At 38.5% G+C, this 24,200-nt stretch overlaps 1 long non-coding RNA gene across 1 annotated transcript; it reads right to left on the bottom strand.

Annotated features, from left to right (window-relative positions):
* On the bottom strand, positions 1-22,531 carry LOC131736901 (uncharacterized). The gene is made up of 3 exons (XR_009328486.1): positions 22,432-22,531; positions 20,232-20,403; positions 1-254 (listed from the first exon to the last, which is right to left on the bottom strand). It is a non-coding gene; the product is annotated as an uncharacterized LOC131736901 (long non-coding RNA).
* Positions 22,532-24,200: the final 1,669 nt, after the last annotated feature.

Genomic DNA, 24,200 nt, shown 5'->3' with positions numbered 1-24,200 from the left:
AAAAGTGCTTTATTTCTTTTCCAGGTCTGGTGACCGAAAAATAACTAAATCCCCGGCGATACACAACAATGTGTAACGCACGGGGATAACAATAAACAGGGCACAGTCCCGAACAAAAACAAACAGACGGTCACCAGTCCTGGGTGAGTGCAGTCGTGATGGTGCTTTAGTGCAAACACAGATAGTGCAGGGTGCAGTGGTGCTCCGGACAGTGCTGACCCTTAGCGACAGCTCCGGAGTCGTGCTTTAACTGTCTGGTGGTAAAAACACAGACAATTATACAGACAGACAGACACAACACAACACAACACAACACATAATTCTTTTGCTTATTCTTTTTAACAATGAGAGCTCCTCTCTCGATCCTTCTCTCTCCAAACGCTAACCCAAACGAAGGAAAAGAACAGCGTTACCCTGGCCCCTATATGTAATCCCGCATGATATCTAGGTAAACGGTTGCAGCTGCCTTATTACTTGCAGCTGCCCCTCGTTTACCTGTCAAATCAATACGGTCTTACAACAGAGTCTCGCTTCCTTCCAGGCTGACCCACTTCCCGGTCCCGGAAACGAACTGTCCTCCTTCTCCTCCCGTTCTTTAGCGCCCTCACAGGTCGGGAGGAAGATTTATCACCAGAACTCATTGTATTTCTGTCACAGCATCCTACAGAGCTATAGTGTGAGAAGAAAGAGGGGTCATTTGGAGGGCGCACAAGCTGATTCTACACTGAAGTATCTTAGCCTACACTACAGCATTCTGGACAATATGCTGGAGCAACTGTCTGTGCATTTCGTCAACCTAGAGAAAGTGAAGTTTTTGTAACTTCTTGAGCCATCAATATTTGTCTAAATGAATAATGGGTTTCCCATCGAGGCTCTAGAATCATTAAACAAGTACAAACATTTATTTGATATTGAGCGCTTAAAAAGTGAGCTCATTGTATTCTATGCAGACAAAGATCTCCACGTTGGTAATGGGGATATTTGTTCTCTCTTAAAGTACTTCAGGGAAAACAGTTTGGACAAAGCCATGTGCCAGCTTTAACATCTGATATGTCTTGTAGCAAACATTCCTGCATCTTCAGCAGCTGTTGAATGGAGCTTTTCTTGCCAAAAGCAAGAAATACCACAGGTAAGGAATGCTTAAGCAGTCTGGTGCTTATTGCAATGGAAAAGGGAATTGTTAAGGCTCTAGAAAAAAAAAAATCCATGCTGGTATGATGCTGTTATCAGCCATTTTGCTGGAGAGAAAGACAAACGGGTGGAGTTTTTCTACAAATGACATCACTCAGGATTCATCAATATCAAGTGAGTCCACAAATGTTTTTGTTATATTCAGTTGCTTGCCTTATGTTGCGTATACAGTGCACTCCGTTTATGAGAATCACTGATATAAGAATCAACCCACTTAGACAAAATTATTCGTATACTAATCAATGTAAAATAATCAAGAATCAAGCAATCTGCTTATAAGAATCATTTTGGGGCAAACTGACTACATGTAACACATACTTGATCAAGTGCAATGACGTGTACAGCCAATAAAGCTGTTTTTGAATTTAAATTTGATCACATGTCATGCGATTAGACACGCACGCAGCGTGGATCGTGCAATGATGCAGGAAACACTGCATTGTTTGTAATCAAATAGTGACTGTGCCACTGTATACAGCAGGGGTGCACAATTCCAGTCCTGGAGGGCCGGATCCCTCCTGGTTTTTGTTCCAACTGTGTTCTAAATTACTTAATTAGACCAATAATTGGTAATAATTGGTCCAATTAAGTAATTTAGAGCAAGGTTGGAACAAAAGCCAGGAGGGACACCGGCCCTCCAGGACCGGAATTGTGCACCCCTGGTATACAGTATATATACAGTGTCTATAGAAAGTCTAACCCGCTTGAACTTTTTTCACATTTTGTTGTGTCAGTGCCTCAGAGTTTCATGCATTTAAATGAGGATTTTTTTCCACTTATCTACACACCATACTCCACACTGTTAAGGGGAAAAAGGTTTTATTGGGAAAAAATATATAAATTAAAAATACAAAACTGAAAGATCATAACTGGATAAATCTCCACCCCCCTGAGTTAATACTTGATGAAAGCACCTTTTGCAACAATTACAGCTGTGAGTCTGTTGGGATAGGTCTCTACCAACTTTGCACACCTAGATTTGGCAATATTTGACCATTCTTCTTTACAAGACTGTTCAAGCTCTGCCACCACCATGTTTCACAGTAGGGGGTGTTCTTTGGGTGATGCGCTGTGTTGGGTTTGCGCCAAACATAACACTTTGCATTTAGGCCAAAAAGTTCAACTTTAGTTCTGTCAGACCACAAAACTTTTTGCCACATGGCTACAGAATCTCCCGAGTGCTTTTTTGCATACTTCAAACGGGATTCAAGGTGGGCTTTCTTGAATAATGGCTTCCTTCTTGCCACCCTACCATACAGGCCAGATTTGTGGCGTGCTTGGGATATTGTTGTCATATGCACACTTTGACCAGTCTTGGCCATAAAAGCCTGTAGCTCTTGCAAAGTTGCCATTGGCCTGATCTAGGCAGGGTCTTGGTGGTGCCATACACCTTCCACTTCTTAATAATCGTCTTGACCGTGCTCCAAGGGATATTCAAGGCCTTTGATATTTTTTTATACCTGTTGTGTCTTTGTGTCTTTATTTACATGAAGAAACACGCAGAAACACAGCGTTGCTTTCTAACCGTGGTCATTGCTTTATTGAACCCGTGAACAACGAAGAGGATGTGACATCATGGACTAAAGTCTTCAGATCTTAAAGAGACAGTCATGTTAATACTTCATTTCAGCAATACACTACATCTCCTCCCTTGTATAATTAGAACTGGGTATTGAACTTAATAAAAGTATATATTTAGTTTCCTTTTATTTTTCTTTACTTTTATTTATTTTCTACATACTATTATTCTCAATATTTAGAACATTAGTAACAACTAACAGCTACAGCTATTAACATATGCTGTGGCATCACTCTTGGTTACTTATAACAAATAATTACAAGTTCAGCTTGTCTGGAGCCTTGCGGGTTCGCTCAGGGTAGCGTCTATCAGGCAACTGTTGGTTCGGTGGATCTGCAGTCATCGATCCTGGGGTTAAGGCTATGTCAGGCTGCTGCTGGGTATCAGTAACTGCACTGCTGTTACTCGTATCAGGAGGCTCCGCTGATGTTGGTGTGCAGGTAGGTAACCGGACTGGCAGGTTAGGAACATCAAGTGGTACTGCATCTGGGTTACCTCCAACACCTCGAATCTGATCAATGTGCCGCCGCCACACCGCATTCTGTCCCACTTGCACTTGGTAGGTCCTGGAACCAGTCTGGGAATGTATTACTCCATTAATCCACTTCTGTCCTTTCCTGTAGTCTCGGACAGCCACTGGTTGTCCCACATTCAGCTGACGGCTTTGCTTCATGGGGTGTGCAATTGTTTGCTGCAGTTGTTTGCTAACCACATCACTCTGGACGCTGGGTTTTAATAAGTCCAGTCGGGTCCGCAGGTTGCGTTTCATCATCAGCATAGCTGGTGTCTCATTTGTGGTGGTGTGTGGGGTATTTCTGTATGTTAACAAGATATTTGCAATTTTCTTTTGCAGTGTCCCGTTTTCCCCTTGCATTGCACGTAAACTCTGTTTAAGTGTTTGCACAAACCGTTCTGCCAGCCCATTAGTTGCAGGGTGAAATGGTGCTGAGGTGATGTGTTTTATTCCATTCCGTTACATGAAATGCTGGAATTCTTCACAAGTAAACTGGGGTCCATTGTCACTTACAAGTTGCAGTGGCAATCCAGATCTTGCAAAAGTGATTCTGAGGAAATCAACTGTTCGCGAAGCTGTTGTTGACTGAGTGCAAAACACTTCAGGCCACTTGGAGTGTGCATCTACAACCACAAGGAACATACTCCCTTGAAATGGGCCAACGTAGTCCACATGAATGCGTTGCCACGGTGATGTTGGCCATTCCCAAGGATGAACAGGTGCAGTCTGGGGTAGGTTTTGGGTCTGTGTGCATCCAGTGCAACATTTAGCTATTTCCTCAATTCTTTTATCTAGACATGGCCACCAAATGTAGCTGCGAGCAAGCATTTTCATTTTGACTATCCCAATGTGGCCATTGTGTAACTATTCTAACACTTGTGACTGTAGCTTTGGAGGTACAATTACCCTCATGCCCCACAGTAGACATCCTTGATGGGTGGTTAGCTCATGTCTGCGGTGGTAATAAGGGTTAAGTGCTTCATCATGTCCATGAGACCAACCAGACATTGTCTGTTCATAAACTTTGGCTAGTACCGGATCACGCTGAGTCTCTTTTTTAATCATGGCACTAGTCACAGGGAGTGATTCAATCTGGGAGGTGTGAAATACATCCACAGGGTCAATGGAGTTTTCACGCACCCCTTCTCGAGGAAGCCTGGACAGTCCATCTGCATTGAAATGGAGGTCTGTCTTCTTATATTGGATGTCGTACTCATGCCCTGCCAGGAAGAGAGCATAGCGCTGTAGACGTGCTGCCGTCATTGCTGGAATTCCTTTATGAGGATGAAAGATTGACAAAAGCGGCTGATGGTCTGTTACTAATGTGAATCGCCGACCATATAGATATGTATGGAATTTCTTCACACCCCACACAAGAGCAAGTGCTTCCTTATCAATTTGAGAATAGTTACGCTCTGCGGAATTTAAGGATCGTGAAACAAAAGCCACTGGTCTCTCTGTACTATCTCCCATGGTGTGTGAGAGTACCGCACCCACTCCATAAGGCGACGCATCACATGCTAGTTTTACTGGTAGCTGAGGATCAAAGTGAGTCAGTACTTGTTTTGAAGTAATCAGTTCTTTTGCTTTGCGGAAAGCAGCATCACAACGGTCTGTCCACTTCCACTCTGTTTTTCTCGAGGAGCTGGTTAAGTGGCTGCAGTACTGAAGCTAAGTTTGGAAGGAACCGGTGATAATAATTTATCAATCCAATGAAGGATCGGAATTGTGCCACCGTTTTGGGCTGTGGTGCATTGGCAACTGCATCGATTTTCTCTTTTGTCTTGTGCAGTCCATTTCTGTCGATCTCATGAGCACAAAACACAATTTTATCCTTGAAAAATTCACATTTGCTTAGGTTTGCTCGAAGTCCATATTCATTCAGCCGTTTCAGTACAAGTTCTAAATTTTCCAGATGCTCTTGCTCAGTCTTGCCGGTGATTATCATGTCATCCAGGATGCACTGAGTCCCTGGAATGCCTTGTAATATCTGATCAATTGTCCGTTGCCAGATAGCAAGTGCTGAAGCAATTCCGAACACAAGGCGGTTGTAACAGTACAGTCCTCTGTGCGTATTGATTGCTAGATATTGTCTGGAGTCCTCTTCCACTTCGAGCTGTAAGTATGCATGTCGCAGGTCTACTTTGCTGAAATGTTGTCCACCTGCTAGAGCAGCAAAAATGTCATCCAATCGTGGTAATGGATACTGGTCTACCTGGAGTACTGCATTTACTGTCACTTTAAAATCCCCACAGATTCTTACTGAACCATCTTTTTTTACAACCGGCACAATTGGTGTTGCCCATGCACTTCGGTCTATTTTAGATAGGATTCCTGTCTGTAACAGTCTGTCCAATTCTGCTTCTACTTTGGGTCTGAGAGAGTAGGGCACTTGTCTTGCTTTCAGGAATTTGGGTGTAGCATTTTCTTTAAGCACAAGCTTTGCTTTGAAGTTTTTTACTGTGCCTATGTCGTCCTGAAAGACAGTTTCATATTGTTTCAATAACTGCTTTAGTTTTTTGTTTGTGTCCATTGGCATAGCTTGCACAGCTTGTATGGATTTAAGATCATGCCACTGTAGCTTAATTTCATGTAACCAGTCTCTGCCAAACAATGTTGGACCATCTCCCTGCACTACATACAGTTTTAGGCTGCACACTTGTCCATGGTATTCAACTTTAACTTGTAGCACACCTTCTGGTGTAATTTTCTCACCTGAATAGGTTTTCAGTAGGACACTTGTGCTTTTCAAGATCACAGTTTTGAACAGTTTCTCATAACTACCCAATGAAATCACAGAAACAGGTGATCCTGTGTCAAGCTCCATCTTTAAAGGCTTGCCTTCTACTGTGGGAGTTACCCAAATTACTCCAGAGCTGGACTTGCTAACATTATGTATTTCCATTGTAGCAATTATCTCACTGTCTGCATCACTATCACTGTTTTCTTCAACTTTGTGCACATCTTTCCTTGTCTGTTCTTGATTTCTATGCCATTTGCCTTTATTTACTTCTTTAACACGACAAGCTTTCTGGATGTGTCCTCTCTTTTGACAATTGTGGCACAGTGCATCCTTAAAACGGCAATCATCTGGTTTGTGTCCTTGTCTGTCACATCTATAGCACTTTTCAGCCAGACGGGGAAGTCTCGCGTGGTTGCGTGTCAGTTTATGTAAAGTAGATTCAGGTTTGTGTTTACTTTGTAACTCCAACGCGTCTCGTGCTGCCGTCTCCATTGCTACCCACCGAAATCACAGTGTTGAGATAACTTCCTAATTTCAGCAACATACGCACTGACATTTTCACCTCCGCGTTGATCACGTTTGTGAAATCGGAATCTTTCGGCGATTACCAAAGGTTTGGGTGATAAGTGATTTTGTAAAATCTGGACTATCTCTGCAAAGGTCTTTGTAGCTGGTTTTGCTGGCGCTGTAAGATCACGGAGTAAACTGTACGTTTTTCCCCCAATTAAACTCAGAAGTGCAGGCACTTGTTTATCATCACTTATATCGTTGACCACAAAGTACTGCTCTAAACGTTCAATATATACCGACCAGTTTTCCATAGACTCGTCGAAAACATTAATTTTCTCAATAGTAGGCATTGTGCTTACCTACTCTGCAGGTTGCTTTGTTTTCGTTGTCGTTTTTTTTTTTTTTTTTTTTTAGCTAAGCGTGTTTTTTTTTTTTTTTTTTTTTTTACATTAACATGCTTTGCTGTCCGTCGATATAAAATCCCGTATTCTCGTCGCCAGTTGTTGTGTCTTTGTGTCTTTATTTACATGAAGAAACACAGCGTTGCTTTCTAACCGTGGTCATTTTATTATTATTATTATTATTATTATTATTATTATTATTATTATTTATTTATTAGCAGACGCCCTTATCCAGGGCGACTTACAATTGTTACAACATATCACATTATACATTAGTTCACATTTTACAGATATCATATTATTTTTACATACAATTACCCATTTATACAGTTGGGTTATTATTGGAACAATCTAGGTAAAGTACCTTGCTCAAGGGTACAACAGTAGTGTCCCCCACTGCGGTTTGAACGCACAACCCTCCGGTCAAGAGTCCAGAGCCCTAACCACTACTCCACACTGTCATTGCTTTATTGAACCAGTGAACAACGAAGAGGATGTGACATCATGGACTAAAGTCTTCAGATCTTAAAGAGACAGTCATGTTAATACTTCATTTCAGCAATACACTACAATACCCATCCCCTGATCTGTCCCTTTCAACAACTTTGTCCCGGAGTTCTTTTGAAAGCGCCTTGGTGCGCATGGTTGAGTCTTTGCTTTGAAATGCACTACCCAGCAGAGGGAACCTACAGGAACTGCTGAATTTATCCTAAAATCATGTGAATCACTACAATTTAACACAGGTGGAGGCCACTTAACTTGGTGTGTGATTTTGAAGGCGATTGGTTACACCAGAGCTAATTAGGCTTCCAAGCCATAGGCTGGGGAAGCCTATTGTTTTTGTTAGGATAATTATTATTATTTATTTTTTTCTGCCAAAACATGCTCAAAACCTCACAAAATTTGGTACACTGGTAGATGCCTATGGATGATAGTCGGTGATAATAATGCCTCTGTTTTTTTGTATGTGTTTCTAGTGTAAACCTACCACCACAATGTGTTGACAAGTCAATGGGAAAATTCAAAGTCTCGAGATAAGTTATACGCAGTTTGTAAAACTTATGAACAAATTCGTTTTATTAAAGCTACCATGAATATAATTTCGGCAGAATGTTAATATATGGCAGACGTCAGTTACGTTCTACCGTTTATTTTAATTATATTAAGGTGTATTTATAGGGCTGTGTTTACAGATAAATCGGCTCTGATTGAATAGTATCTACATACGGAATTCAAGCGAATGGGTATACTGTACTGACAAAAATACTTACTGATATGGCGTCTGGTTTTTTTTTTTAATTTCATAACTACATTCATAGTTATAATTAAGACTAAACTGATAAAACCACAATCGCAAATCCTCAATAGGTGGCAACGAAGCAGCCAGTGTATTTAAAAGACGTATGGAGTTTTTTTTTTTTTTTTTCACTGATCACAATATACATGATTAACCAATGTGTGCAATATAAGTAGCTTATGTGTAATATACATGATTAACCATTTGCTGTCCTAAGTCGGACCCTGTCCGACATCATCAAAAAGACGCAAAAAACAGGTCTCTAGTCGTTTGTTCTCCGGAAAAAGCAGAGAAAACCATTCAATGGCCGAGGAAGACCGACAGGAGCCGAGAGAAGCCGAAAAAAGGGCGTATCTCATGAATACTGATAGACCCGACACCACATAGATAACACGGACATAAACAAACAAGATAGCTGCTAATAAAATAATGACTTAGATCGCATTATTGAGGAGTTTGGTGATAAAATGAGTGATCAAGAGATGATTTATCGGTATGTACTATTATTAAGAGTTTTTTGAAAAATATAACGAACAAGGGTGTGAGGTGGGGCTGGAGATGCAGTACTGAGTGTCCTGTTGATATGCAGTGCCTTTTAAACCTGTTTTACTGTGAAAAAAATACTTTTAAACAGCGCGTCTAAAATAAACTGCGCGTGTGAAAATAAATTGGACCTGACGCGCTGAATAAATGGACCACAAAGGGTTTTTAAGGTGTGCAATATAACTGGGCTACTATTGATGTGCAATAATTACTGTTTATGTGCAAACTATAATGAGTTTATCAAGTGTGCAATAATATGATGTTTTTGATTCAGCCAGATATGTTTGTTGGGCCAGATGGTTAACTATTGAGTGCTATCATATAACTTTTGGTGTGATTTTTATTAAATAATTTGTTCTATATTTGAGCCAACTCTCCAAAAGGACTATTACCTGCAGAGCACAATAAATGCTCCATTTATACTGTCTCTCTGGGTTCTGTTCCAGCTTCTTCTCTCTGTCCTGTTTATAATTCCTTGGCAGAGGATTCGAGTGGTATTACTCATGAATCGTGCACATGTTATGTCCTAGTAGCAGTTTGCTGACAATTACATATGGTGAATTGTGTATTTGCCAAGCACCCCTGATAGTCAATCGTTACACTATTATCACTTTCTATTGCTTTAAAAAAATGCACATTAAATGATAGTGCCATTAAAATATACAAAAACCAATACATGCTGCAGACTTTATTTTACATTGCAAAATTAAAAATAGGGCTCACACACACACACACGCACACAAACTCAAACTAGTGATCTAGAATTTAGAACAATGTTAGCCTCTTATATGCATTATTTTCAAAGTCTATATGACTGCATACTATTTAGAATTTTGTGTGCATCCAAATAAAAATTAAATTGCCTACTAACCAATAATTCCAATATGTGTCCCACAATTGACAGTTAGCACAGTTGTGATAACTCTTAAATTTCACGATAACTGCTTGGAAGGCGTAAAGTTGCTCGCAACTCTAGTTATTATATTTTTTTATTTCTGCCAAAACGTGCTAAAAAACTCACGAAATTCGGTACACTGGTAGATGCAAGTCACATGGTTCAGCAATATTCAAAGTCTCGAGACAAAAGTTATACGCGGTTTGTAATACTTATGAACAAATTCGTTTTATTAAAGCTACCATGAGTATAATTTTGTGAGAATGCTAATATATGGCAGATGTCAGTTACGTTCTACCGTTTATTTTAATTATATTAAGTTGTATTTATAGGGCTGTGTTTAGAGATAAATCAGGTCCGATTCAGTTGCAATTCAACAGTACCCACTGAAAAAAAACAAAAAAAAACTGCATAATGTTGTTTGCTTATGTATAATATCCTCGTGGATATGCTGGCTTCACACGACTGCACATATGCTCACACACAGTAGTATTCGCTTGCTCTATCAAATAGAGAAGACCGCACGGCTATTCACAGCGAATCCTCCCAAAAAACTGACATTTTACTATAAATATTCTCTAAAACACTGTGTATAATTATTTAATCGCTGTTTAGCAGCTCAACGTGAACCACAGATGAAAACACACACATTTCACGTCCACATTTTCCACCTGTACGCTTGAGTGATTTCGATTGACTGACTTTTATAATTAATAATATAGGTCATTTTAGGTAACAAAAAGTATCCACAAAACTCTTCAGAATCGCTTGCTCTATGAAATACAATTGTAACAGTAATATATAAAGTGTTTATGTTTTATTATTTAATATAGGATGTGTATTGATATAAATTGGTTTTGATTTGTTGTGGCTTGAACAGAATTGCAAAGTTTGTATGTTTGTAATTTATTAGATGTGATCTTTGTTGTTTTACAAAACTGGTGTGTTTATATGAGCACTATAGGTAATGCAAGTAGTGTAATGTGTAATACATAAATAGGTTTATATAGTATGGTTAAGTTCTGCTAAAGGTCACATTTAAAGATGGCTGTAAAACTTCTCATAATTTCTTATTGACTGCAGATAGTTGTTATATAACATGCAGAGTTCTGATTGAAGCCAAAATGAGCATAAATGATCTAAGTATGATTATCTTTTACGGTTGTTCAAGGGAAGTTGCTACAGTACAAAACATGGCTGCTGTGGGTCAATGACATTTCAGCATTGATCATCTAACCAGTGATTCCCATATTTTTGCCAAAATTGACAGTCAGCTGTGTCCAAAATGATTTGTGATGATAACGTTTCATCTATAACAACCAATGCGCTTAAATTTCACGCTAACTGCTTGGAAGCTGTAAAGTTGCTTGCAACTCTAGTTATTAGGCTTCCAAGCCAAAGGCTGGGAAGCCTATTGTTATTGCTGTGTTTATTATTATTATTATTATTTTTCCACACAAACAACATCGTAGAGTTATGAAAACGCATACGTAAGTAGATGCCTATGGCTGGACAACCAGACTGGCGTCCCCGAATGAAAAAGTCACATGGTTCGACCGCCATCTTGGATCTCGTGGAAATTTTGGGAATTTTTCAAAACTCTTGCCGTTAAAAACAACTTAACCCTTTGCGGTCCATTGTCGGACCTGGTCCGACATTGCAATTATTCCTATCAGGTCCATTGTCAGACCCTGTCCGACATCATTATAGAAACGCAAAAAACGGGTTTTAGTCGTTTTTTCTCCGGAAAAAGTCGAGAAAACCATTCAATGGCCGAGTGGGAACGACAGGAGCCGAGACAAGTCGGAAAAAAAAGGTGTATCTCATGATTAGTCATACATGGCCCTGGTATCAGATAACGGGGCGGTCATCAGTAAACAAGCTGCCTGATCAAGGGTGTAGGTTTGGTTTGAACATTGGTGGGGACACAATTTTTTAGGGGGGTGGAGTCGCGGTCGCTAGGGGGGTTCAGGGGCGTGCCCCCCCAGGAAGACATTTTTTAGGAGACGGCTGTTAAATGGTCACTTCTGGTGGCTTGAAATGAATGAATCGAGGATAATCTGATTGACATGAAGTTGGCTGGTATACACTTAAAACACTATGATAAAGTGGCCCTCCTGGAAGCTGGTTTGACATCCCTGCTATAGAATTACTAATAACCTGAATTATAACCTATCCCAGCCTTACTGTAAGCTACCATTACCCCTACCACTACAAGCATGAGCACATGCACGCTCACATGCTCTGCCTACCTCTCCTGTGTCTGTGCTGCTGCTCGTACCTGGGTGCATTGCTTCATTCACCTGATAAAATAATAAATTGATGCATGCCATATAGAGAGGAAATATATGGCTTACTATATTACTATACAGCATTAGCCTACTATCATATCACAATGTGCCTCAAACAATAATATATCTCAAAACTGAGTCTAACACTTTCACTGTTATAATCACTAAGCCATTACAGACCTCACCTGCGACCCTGTTGCTCCACCTGCCTCTGTACTGCTTTTACCAGGTTGCACTGCTTCATTCACCTGATAAAATGATAAATTGATGCATGCTGTTTAGAGAGAAAGTATGACTCTGCTAACTTCATTAGTAAATTATTTTTGCTATGAGAATCGTTATCAATTGTGTTTATTACTTTAACAACATCTTCCTACTTACACTTTGACTTTTTGTAAAAAAAACTTCCTTATGTCCATCTTTATTTTTTTGGCTGCCATTATGCTTTAGTCACCTAAAGCCAAATTGAAGTGATTAGCTAACGTTAGTTGGTTGACGATATCAAAACATGCTCACCGGGGTGTATATTACACCCCGGTTAATTTGACTTTTTAATATATATTTTTTTATGACTACCTATATAATATAGAGCGTTTATTTAGCCGCCTGGATAGTCACACTGTCCATTCAATCAAATATATGTTCGTGTTCGCTTTTTACACACACGATACAAAAATATCAAGCAAGGAGTAAGTTAGTTACAAAGGGAGGAAGGAGGAGGATTGAAATAATGTGACAACGCATTAACCAACAAACACAAAATAAATATTGAATTTAACTGATTACATTTGTTCTTATTTTTTAAAATAAATGTGAAAAATGTGGCACAATATACACAGTTTAAGATTGACTAGAATGTTCCTTATTTTAAACCCGGATAATCACCTTTAACTCCCGAGTCCTTGTTCACTTTCGCGCCTCAATGAAAACAGAACACTCTGCTTGGTCCCTGACGTCAGCCGCGCACTGAGTCCGTGTTACAGTGATGCATTATGGAATTTGTAGTTTTCTTGTCTGCTGATTACACCCCAAAACCCCACCAAACACCTACAAATCCCAGGGTGCCATTCTTTTTAAAGCTATCTCTTTTTCTCTCTTTAATAACTCGCTGCACTCAAAGGGCGAAATCGGGAGTATCGTTTGGCACGTCACTGTTATTATTACTAGTACGTTATTATTCAAACGTTCACCGCCCGGTTGAGAACCTAGTGCCTAAGCCAATCAAATTAGCATTTTTTTTGGAGGAGGGAGGAGCAACGAGGGAATCTTAAGAGAGTTAACCCTTTGTGGAGCGGATAAAATAACATGACAAAAGACGTTTCAGATTTATCAAAATTATTGGTAGGGACAATTCAACGGTCCCTTGACATTGGTAGGGACATGTCCCTACCGTCCCTAGCTAAATCTATGCCGGTGTGCCTGATAGCAAGTCCCCGCACAGAGAACACGGACATTTGCAGAGCTTTTTTGAGATGTTATAGTAATAAAATAATGACTTGGATCGCATTATTGAGGAGTTTGGTGATAAAACGAGTGATCAGGAGATGATTGATCGGTATGTATGACTATTGTTATTATTATTTATTTCTTAGCATATGTGAAACCTATAGCGAACGAAAGGGTGGGGCGGGGCTGGAGATGCTCGCTGGATTGGCGTCAAATATTCAACAATCTTCTTGTCTTAAACCGCAGCATCAATCGACACCTAAATTGGCACACATGTTCCTGACCAGGTCCTTTCTACCGTTTGTATAATCCACGCTTTTTCATTACAAAATGGCCACGGCACGCAAATAACCGTTTCACGATGGCTCTATTTTCATACATTCGTGCACAAATCCAAGGTGCAATGCACTACAGACATGAAACTTTATATGACCATAGAGACTCACGTAAAGTACTGGTGATATGAAAATGACACATTTTGGTCACATGGTTTGGCGGCCATATTGATAATTGTAAAAAAAATTTGCAACCCATAACAAGAACACCGTTGCACTTATGCTCTTCAGTGTCAACACAATTGTACAGACCGTTGGAAAGTATTAACTGCTGAAGATTGAAACCGATTGCTCACACGGTGCGGCGGCCATATTGGAATTTACGTTGAAATTTTAACTCCTAGGGCATGCTGACAGGGTCAAAGTTATAATGGAACACGTATAGGAAGTCATATGTGCTCTATGAAAAAATGTCATCGCCAGTGACCTCTGACCTCTCCTTAAGGTCAAACGGTGATGCATGACATCATCAACATATTCAACTGGCTATAAAACTGCCTATAAATTCTTATCAGCTGCAACAAAATGCACAAAATTTGACACAGATGTAGAGGACTATGGGATGTTGTGCCATGGTCAATATGGCGGCCTTTGGTCACATGGTGTGGCAGCCATCTTGGATTTAATGAAAATTGAGCAATTTCCAAAAGTCTTCTTCTCATGAACGGTAAATTCCACAGCTGTGAAAAATGTTGTGCATACTGTGCTAAACAATGCGTTTAAATTTCACAATAACTGCTTGGAAGTCTTTATAGTTGCTAGCAACTCTAGTTATTATTATTATTATTTTTATTTATTTTTTTCTGCCAAAACATGCTCAAAAACTCACGAAATTCGGTACACTGGTAGATGCCTATGGATGATAGTCAATGATATTCAGCAAATTTGCGCAAGTCACATGGTTCAGCAGCCATATTGGATTTTGTGGAATTTGTTAAAACGCCTATGTGTCGGAAACCGCTTACTGCAGAGTTCTGCAAATTGCTATACATGTTGAGGGATAGTCCATGATTAACTATTGTTAATATGAAGTTGATTGGTTCTGTGGTTTGGCAACCACATTGATTAATGACATAAAATTACCATAAAAATATAAAATCATCAAAATTCAAACATCTTCTTCTCTGAAACCGCTTATCCGATTGAAACAAAAATTGGAATAAAACATCTCAGTATGGTCATCTGTTACGCTTGTTCAAGGGAAGTTGCTACTGTGAAAATCATGGCGTCCACGCTGCATAACATCATCAACATACGCAACTGGCTATAAAACTGCGTATAACTTCTTATCGGCAGCACCAAAACGCACAAAATTTGACACGGATGTTGAGGACTATGTGATGTTGTGTCGTGGTCAATATGGTGGCCTTTGGTCACATGGTGTGGCAGCCATCTTGGATTTAATGAAAAGTTTGGACAGTATTCAAAAGTCTTCTCATGAACGGTAAATAGTACAGCTGTGAAAAATTTTGTACATAGTACGCTCATGTCCACGATTGATTCTACTTAAGGAAAAATGGATCGGTCACATGGTGTGGCAGTTATGTTGGATTTTGCGTGAAACACTTAAACAACAACTCCTCATGAGCCCTTTGGCTGATTGATGTGAATCTTGGTTATACGTTATCTTTGTACTGTCCTCTAAAAAAATTAGTCAAGAAAATGTTCCTACATCAACAAACATGACCGCCATGAGCTAATCAATATGGGTGACATGCCAGTTTGCCCAAATTTTACCCTGAAATGACACATTCCCACCACTGGGGACAGCTGTTAACATGGTACAGTCAACAAGCTAGAGAAAATATCTTTCTTAAAACGGCTATTTTTTGCTGGTGTTTTACTAACTTATGTAACTTAATTACAGTGGAAAGGGTGATATTAATTCACACGTACACACAGTATACAGTATATAAAGACACATACTGTAAACTACTGTTGCAGCTGCATCCACGCGAAAAAAAATAAATAAAAAAAATAACCTGCACTATGCTTTTTAAACCAGAAGTCAATCGAAACAAACAAACAAAATATACATAATACATGAGCTTTACAAGTCACATGAATACAGTTTGCTTAAAAATTGTTATATAATTATTTTTACGACTGAACTGTGGTCAAACACAGTCACAGATCCTGAATCTGTTCCAAAAGACACGTGTTGGGGGGGGGGGGGGGGTCATTTTGGGGCCGTATCTTTAATTAAACAGGTTATTTTTGGTAATGAAATGTATGCACAAAACTGTTCAGAATTGCTCTATGAAATAGCATTGTAACTGTAAAGATCGCGTAGTTATTCAAGGAGAATAATAAGCAGACTTTTTTTTTTAAAGCACTGCTAGCAACTCTAGTTTAGGATTGCTATTACAAGGGGGGTGGACACTTATCCAACCAAGCTATTTCAGTTTTTATTTTTAATTAATTTTCTACAAATTTCTAGAATATTTTTTTCACTTGGAAGTTGTGGGGTAGGATGTGTAGATGAATGAAACAAAGAAAACTATTTTAATGCATTTTAATTCCAGGCTATAAGGCAACCAACAAAAGGTGAAAATTTTGAAAGGGGGTGTAGACTTTCTATAGGCACTGTAGGTTTTGTTGTTTAACCTCCCCATTTATTAAAGTCAGGCACCACTACTGGGCTAGACATAACTAATGCTGCTACCTTTAAATGTGCAAACACCTCAGTTTAAAGTAATAAACGTTTACAAAATCCACAAACTATAAAGTGTCATTAAGCAGCTAACAAGGCTGTATCATTTTATCCCTAATGCATTTTTATAATTTAATACCTACCGAAGGGCGTTTCGGTTCATTATTAAAAAACCTAGCTTTTTTTCCACAAAGACTGGCTGTAGATGTATTTTTTTTTACATAGTTGCGTGACAGCACTAAATAGCTTGTTAAGAAACTACAAATCCACAATAAACCTGACCGGACTCAACTTCCTGCCAAATTAAATGAAAAAAAGGTAGACACATGACTATACATAACTAACCTCACATACGGTCATTAATATATAATATATTAAGTAAGCCTTTTTTGTACATTTAAAGCATTTATATTCATAATATACATTTGAGTTTATTTGTATTCATTTCTGTTTTGCTTCTCTTAGTTACCTGTAGATTTGAAGAACATTTAATAAAAGTGAAACTTAACTGGCAATTGGTGTGTGCTTAAGATTGTGCTTTACGTTAATTAGCCATGAGATATTCAGAATGCTCTGTTTTCACCAACAGAAGCACATGTGTACAAATAACTTTTTAACAACAAAAATTGTATTGTATACTGCTTAGTGCTGTAGTCAGTGTGAAGCAATGTTTAATTAAATGAATTTTGCATACCAGTTTTTTTTCTTGACAGTTCAGTTTAGTTCAATTTACTGCAGATAGTTTACACGTTTACAAAAATATTTAAGCATGGCAAACTTAAAGTTTTGTGCTGCTGTGCAGATGGTTAATAGCTATTTAACTTGATCATGCCTACCATTTATCAATTATTAATACAGTGATCTCTCGTAATTCTACTATATCATAAAACACATTACATATTGAAAACTATGAAATACAGTAGTGAAAGGTCCTTATATAGTAAAGTACAGGATTTGCACAAATCACTTTCAACATGGCATAGGTGTGGATTAACCAAATTCACAAATTATAGAATTGTCACTATGGAATGTTGGGTGATTTTTACCTTCTGGCAGCTTATAGGCCTAGATGCAAAATTAGAAATGCCTTTAGAGGCTGAAACAATGAAAATAAAGTTCAGCCAGCAGGATATTTTACTGACTGAAGACAAGCTAAGCAGGGGAGATAGACTATTCTCTTGCCACACATGTGGTAAATAAGGCATTTCATAAAAAGGAGATAAAACAGAGGGCCTGGCCAAAGACCAAAGGAATTTTAGTCTTAAATCTATTTTTGTCTTTAGCCAATGTAATACATTTTTTACTGTTCTAGATACAGTAAAAGTCTTCTTTTAGCTATTAGACTTAGCTCAGGGGCTAACATGCAATCTCTTTTGATATATTGAGAACAACCAGTGATGGTAAATACGATTTAAAAAAACCTAGAAACAAAGAAAAAATATTTCTTAATTTCACGTGTGTTTTCAAGAAAAAAATCTGGGGCAGCACGTGTTCACATGAAAGATTTGAAATGGTTGCACAAGGGCAGTTATGAATATAATACAGTATATAGGATTATTAAAATTTCTATGGTAAAATTATAGCAATCAAACATTTGGCATCACTTTTCCTCTTATAGTTTTACCTGAGTGTTTGAAGGGATCAAGGTATTAAAATGTCCATGTGCATTTTAGTTTATCTTGCACCAAGATCAATGTCAGTTTACAGTATCTGCAAGCTAAATTTGAAAGGCATATACTATAAGTATTACAAATAAACTAAATTATGCAAAGTTTTTTTCAAAGGTTTTGAAGACATTGATAAAGATTTGAAATGTTTGTCAAACAAATTTTCCTGCTTTCTCCCAATATCACAACTGGTACTTGGACAAGAAGGACATACATTATCTGAACTGATTTTCACCTGTGTCAACAGTCCCAATCCTCTCAGTACAGCTTTGTGGTGTCTCTGATATCTACAAAATCCATGAACCAGGAAGTTTTCCAGCTACTTTCTAGGTTAAAAAAGTTAAATACCAATTCTTGTAACACATTGTGAAGGATATGAAACATGCTTGACATTGTTGGGAATTAGCAATGTGTGTGCACAGAGGACTCAGAATTAGAAAATGAATCATCCACGTTTTTTTCTCATTGTTTATTAGAGTTAAATCAATGCTGAACAAATCAAGCTGCCCTACCATTAGTTATCTAGTGATAATCAAGGTTTTACAATTTTAAATCTTATTGGCATGTGGCGTTCTTGCGTGTTGTTCCCGCACTGAAGCAGGCAGACAGGCAGGTGAGAGCCGGAATGGAGGCACGGAGACACAGGTGCAGTGAAACACGCCAGCACGGCGCTCAGTATTTATTAACACATAAAACAAAGAACAAACAAACAATAATGTCATGTGACGCTACCAGCGATGGCAGCGCACAGAGGACGGTACAAGACTGTAAAAGACACTAAAAATAAAACACAATACAACAAACTATAAATCAAAGGTGCTATGAAAATGGCAGGCCTTGCAGCAGCCACGATCACAGTGATCTGTATGTTTTTATACTGACGCTCCGCTGAGACACGCTGACCTGCCTGCTGGAACAGCTCATTGTTTTCAGCTGCTGCTCCATGCAGACAGGTAATCGTCCCCAGCGGAGCGCCACAGCAGTTAAACAATTAATTAAATCAAATTACAACAAATAACACAAATATACAATAAAACTACATATTTCCCATGTGTAGGGCTTCTGCCCTGCCACATGGCACTATATGCACTATCACTGCTTCCCCTTGTGCAGTGTCTAACATCAAATCAGATCATGTGACCTACAGCACAGAAAGTAATTATCATCATAAATCTAAAAAATTCCATAGGTGGAAAGGTTAATGATGTTGCAATTGCTAATAAGAGGTAAGAAACATATTCTAAAGCCTTGGTTAGCACTCATAAAGATTAACAAACAATTTCACCTTGTATTATGATGGCTGCATGTAAACATTAATGTTCTGAATTCTGTACTTAAATACATGTATGTAAAATGAGTGTAAAGGATGTCTACAAAGAATAGAACATCTGACATATTTCAGATGTCATCTGGTCTAAAATTGGTGGCTTCAGGCTGGCACTTCTTGCTAGTGATGTATTGCTTCCATTAGACAGCCAAATGAGCTGAAGTAGTGAGTCATTGTCTGCCCACTCACAATAAACATCCCTCAGGTACAGGTTAAACGAAAACGCACAATAACATACCTGTTCTAATGAATCAAGCTGTCAAGACCTGGTAGTGGTTATTGAAGTGTTTAGCTAGGTCTGACGATATTATCAGTGAATTTACCAGTTTATATGTTGTGGTTATCACAGTCATAGAGGATTACATGGGTCACATTAATGTTGTGTTTCACCCTTGACATTTTATTTTGTCTCTAAAAAGGTTTGAAGCACCATGGAGGCCTGGATGAGTGTCTTACAATAAATTGTCCCATTTCCCTGTGTGACCCATACCAATAACTGTACCGAGATTCAGGACTTACTGCAACATTTGTTTGCGAAAGGATAAAACCACCTGTGAAAACTGATAAAACTAGGAATGAATCTAATATTAATATAGTATTCTTGTGTTGTTTTCTTTCTCAGATCTGTCAGGTTACTGGTAATGGATGTTTTACTTCTTTGAGAAAGAAACTGAGCAAATTAAGGCACTGAAAATGGTCATTCTGTTTCCTGTTAGGCTGCTTGACCATAATACAACTCAGTTGAATAAGTAAGTAGATCCATATGCGCAAGCTGCTTGGTTGGGCCAAAATGCCCATCCACCCAACAAGAAGACCAAGAGAAAGATGTAATTCGATACCTTTCAGATTAGGTGGTCCTCTGGGAATGCCAAAGGGTTCAAACTCAGGGAGGGCTTCTTCCTCTACGTTAGAGGAGACGGGAGGGATGTTGCTGCGCCCAACATGAGTGGGTGGAGGTGGTCTCCTGCCTCTGTCAGCCATGACTAGAATTTTAACCTGGGAATGCGCTTTCTGGGAAGAGCACAAGTGAAACACAGAATCAATGCACTTACCTTTTTATAGGTAGTTCCTCACAATCTAAGTCTTCAAATAATTTCTGACATTGCTCCTGCCCAGTTTGGCCCCATCTATTTCTAAATCCAAATCATGCCCACCCCTATTAATAACATTATTATTATTATTATTATTATTATTATTATTATTTATTATTATTATTATTATTATTATTATTATTATTATCTCACACACCAACTCCACCAGTGTTTTATAATTTATACATTCTATACAACTTGTTCTTTCTACAGTAAATAACACCACCCCTGTAATCCAAGTTCATAAAGGACATGACTTTTAGTCAGTGTTACAGTCATTCTGTCCAACCAGGAATTTGACCAAATGACTAAAACTTTTATGCAGTTGGCAAAATGTTCAGCAGAAATTGGATGGCAGGGGCTACAATGAATTAGAGGCAAGTTTGTATTTCAGGGAAAATGAAAAAGAAGCATTTCAGTAACATACATTCCCCGCCCTGACTTTAAATTCAAAATACGAGCTATCAGTATGATGAAAAGGTTTATGACCAAGACACATTGTATATCAACAGCATGTACAGAATATACTATGGAATCAAAATTATCAATGCAATGTTTAATCACAATGTTTCCACATAAATGCCAAAATGTAAGTGTGAAGATTGAATCAAATTTTTTTCAGGGAGTCAGCAGTATTTACTTGGCAGCAGTGTTCTGTATTTCATGCTTGGTTTTAACAGGTTTTTAGTTGGCTGAATCCTTTTTGTACTGAAGAGCAAGACCTAGATTAGTTCTGAACAACTGAGGATTCAGTATTGGTTAAAATCCTACACTCGTAATTCTTTGAACATATTGTGCACACTGTATATAACACACGTCTGAGCTGCTTTGGATGACATCTCTGTATACTGTGGCAGTCTGGCTCGCAGTGGTGAGGTGGATGATGTCACGGACCAGGAAGTAACTGACACCAAAACAGTGGATGGGCGGGTGAAGCTGAATGCTATTGCATTCAGCGTATTTAATAAACAAACAAAAGATTTAACAAAACACCAAACAAAAGGGCACGAGGGCCAAACGAATAAACAAACAAACAAACAAACAAGTAAGTGTTGTGCTGGATAATCCAGCACGTTTTAGCAATTGTTTTTAGATGTTGCTCGCTCTCTCCGCTCCCCGTACTCTCCTCTGTACACCCAACCTCGAGTGCAGAGAGCTGCAGGTTTATATACTCTGGCCGAGGGATTAACTAGTTGTTAATTATCTTATTATCCCTCGGCCAGAGTCTGCACGCGTTTGGTAAGGATGCATGACTGTCAGCTAGTTAAATAATCAGTAGCTGATCAGCCATGCATCCTCACAGGGTTTTTAAATATAATAATAAGCGCCGCAAACAAAAATACAAATAATAATACATAGGGGCGGGACACTCCGCCACAACTACCCTATACAAAACATCAAAGTATACTATATAGAACACTATTACTAGTAAGTGGAACACTTTGTATGCAGTATAATGTATACTATGTATATAAAATACATAAATTATCCTAAAATTGTAAAAAGGGCGCATTATATTTTACAAATGTTTGTAGTAACTAAAGTGCAGTGTAGGCAATCATATAAGTGTGACACACTAAACATTAAACTGTAATTCCTTCCTTAAAAAAAAAAAAATCAATACTTTTAATAAAACATAGCAATCTTACTAAGTACTGCAAGTTCTAAATAACTCTATTCTATTGAATCACTAGCATTACCTGCAACCAAAAATTTATACATTTTAAAGTATTTTAAAGGCTTTACGAGGCATCGATGATGGTGAATTTAGACAGCTTTATGTTATGTTTTTTCCGAGAGAGATGTTTGTTGCAGATTTTTTGAAAGGTGGAAGAGGGAGAAAAGATGGCAGACCTTATCCTCATTGCAATCTGACAAACAAGTTCTTATTATAATAAGTTGAGCAGACAAGCCTTTCTAAAAATAAAAAAGATAAGTAGTACTATACCTCAGTTGCAGAAAAGTTCACGCTCACTGGAGCTTCACTCTCACTTGAGCTTTCCTTTTAGTGAGGCTACTTCTGCTTCCACCTATATAAGCAGTAGGAGGAGAACCCCAAGGCAGTCTAGAACAGGGAGAACTTCTGCTCTATGGTCATTTAGCAACCCTATATCACTAGCAGTTCATGACTGAAAGGCGGCTACAAGCCGACCCATGACGCTGAGTAAGGAGATGCGAGGAGGAGCCATGAGGGTGGTGAACACATTAACAAAGAGATAAGAAATGTGCCATCTCTGCCAATTTGGGTCAGCAGCTTTTGTCAAAATTATCTGAACAGCTGAACCACCTCACTGTTTCTTTGTTTTATTTGAAAGTCATTCTTGCTTGATATGGGTGCAAGGTGGTGGTTCAAGTTTTAATATTAAAAATTGTACTTAAATGTTTATACTAATCAGGAATCCTTGGGGTGTTTTTCAAAGGAAATATGCCAAAATGTATTCGTTTTTGGTACAGTTTGCACCGTTTTTGCTTTTCAAAAAATAGTTTTTTAATGTGTATGGCAATCATGTAGCCACTTAATGCATGTTTGATTTCTTAAATAGACAGTATGAGTGTATTGTTATAGATAGACATGGCATATAAAAGGCAACAAACAAGCATAATGTTCAGTGTTGGGAAAAAAGAAGGTGTTGTTATGCTGTCCTTTAACAAACTGGTGTGGCTTCCCAGTTTATCTTGTGCAGAGCAGTCAGTAGTTATGGCATCTTGCGAATTACAAAAGCTATTGTTTGCATTCTTGAGTTATGTTGTATCACTACTTGATAACTAGTCTCACAGTCTTAAGTTCAGCAGCCAGTTTAGCAGATGTGTTCTGTTGGATTTCTTTGTTCCTTGGCAATTAACCTGGCTTCAGTAGTTTTTGTGAACCATTTTAGATTATTAAACACCTTATAATTCTTTGATGTACAGTACATTCTTCCATAGCTTTGCCTCCAGTACAATCTTATTTATCAGATTTTGACAGTCCTGCTGGTTTAGATATCTAAAAAGCATTCTTGACTTCCTGCCCCCTTGAATACTCATTTGCTACTGTATGTCATGCAGTAGGTGGTTCTTAAGTGTATCTTTATAGCTCAGAAGATAGTCTTTTTTTCTGTTTATGATATTATTTTACAGGAAACACATGTACTGTAAAGCTGAAGTTTTTATTATGTGAGCATATGACAATGATGCACCTACACCTCACACACCATGAACCAATCCATTTTATGTGCTTGTGACAGGGTAGCTGTGTGGTGACGTCAAGCCAGATGCAGGAAGAAAAACACTGACGGGTATTGCAGGGCAAAAGACGTGCCGTTTTTATTTAAACAAAAATAAATAAAATATTTAAACACAAAACAACTGCTCACAGAGTGAAAATAAATATTTGACACAAACAAAATCACAAACACCAAAACAAATGCCTCAGTCAGGCTGGGCAATCGCCTTCACTGATCCGATAGTATTTTAGTTTAGTTTTGTTCTTCTCTCTCGCTCCCGTTCGCTCCTCTGAACACCCACCCAGAGTGCAGAGAGCTGCTAGCTTTTATGCAGGTGACCATCTCCCAATTAGCAACAAATTAATCACTTAATTCGGGAGATGGCCACCTTCTGCACAAGGTTTTTAATTGTGGATGGGGCTTCCCATCCACGCTGCCAAATCAAAAGCTACGGCTTCTCGCCATCATATATTTAATAAATACACAAATAAATAACATGGCTACGCCGTCATAT

This window comes from Acipenser ruthenus, chromosome 4 (assembly GCF_902713425.1).
Source record: "Acipenser ruthenus chromosome 4, fAciRut3.2 maternal haplotype, whole genome shotgun sequence".
In the NCBI taxonomy this organism is placed as follows: Eukaryota; Metazoa; Chordata; class Actinopteri; order Acipenseriformes; family Acipenseridae; genus Acipenser; species Acipenser ruthenus.
Note: the sequence above shows the minus strand (reverse complement) of the source record. Positions and strands in the feature narration are given on the sequence as shown.